Source organism: Sesamum indicum, unplaced genomic scaffold, assembly GCF_000512975.1.
Source record: "Sesamum indicum cultivar Zhongzhi No. 13 unplaced genomic scaffold, S_indicum_v1.0 scaffold01037, whole genome shotgun sequence".
NCBI lineage: Eukaryota > Viridiplantae > Streptophyta > Magnoliopsida > Lamiales > Pedaliaceae > Sesamum > Sesamum indicum.
In genome coordinates, this window is record NW_011628762.1 from 1,674 (window position 1) to 1,982 (window position 309).

The 309-nt window shown below is 32.7% G+C and overlaps 1 long non-coding RNA gene across 1 annotated transcript in view; it reads right to left on the reverse strand.

Moving 5' to 3' along the window:
* Positions 1-101, reverse strand: part of LOC105180354 — a 1,390-nt gene extending 1,289 nt beyond the window's left edge. Inside the window, exon 1 of the long non-coding RNA XR_849538.2 lies at positions 61-101. This is a non-coding gene — a long non-coding RNA (uncharacterized LOC105180354). The remainder of the gene's footprint in view (positions 1-60) is intronic.
* Between the last annotated feature and the right edge of the window lie 208 nt (positions 102-309).

Consider the following 309-nt stretch of genomic DNA (forward strand, 5'->3'; position numbering starts at 1 on the left):
GAACTAATTAAATAATATAATTACACAAATTAATAAAAATTAAAATAGCAATTTTCTTACCTCCGTCTGTTTTTCTTCTCCCGCCAAAAAATTGCAATTTGCTGTGTGTGTTGTATGTGCATATGTGCGTGTATATTAAAAACAACATACAAACTAAAATAAAAAAAAGGCAAAGAGGAAGTGAGGCGGTGGGAATTGGGCCCCACCTCCACTCTCAACTCTCTCTCTCTCTACTTATATGTGGTGTAATAAAGTTGATTATGTTGGATTTAAATTGATTGTATTCCATTCGTGTTGCTTGTTTATCTT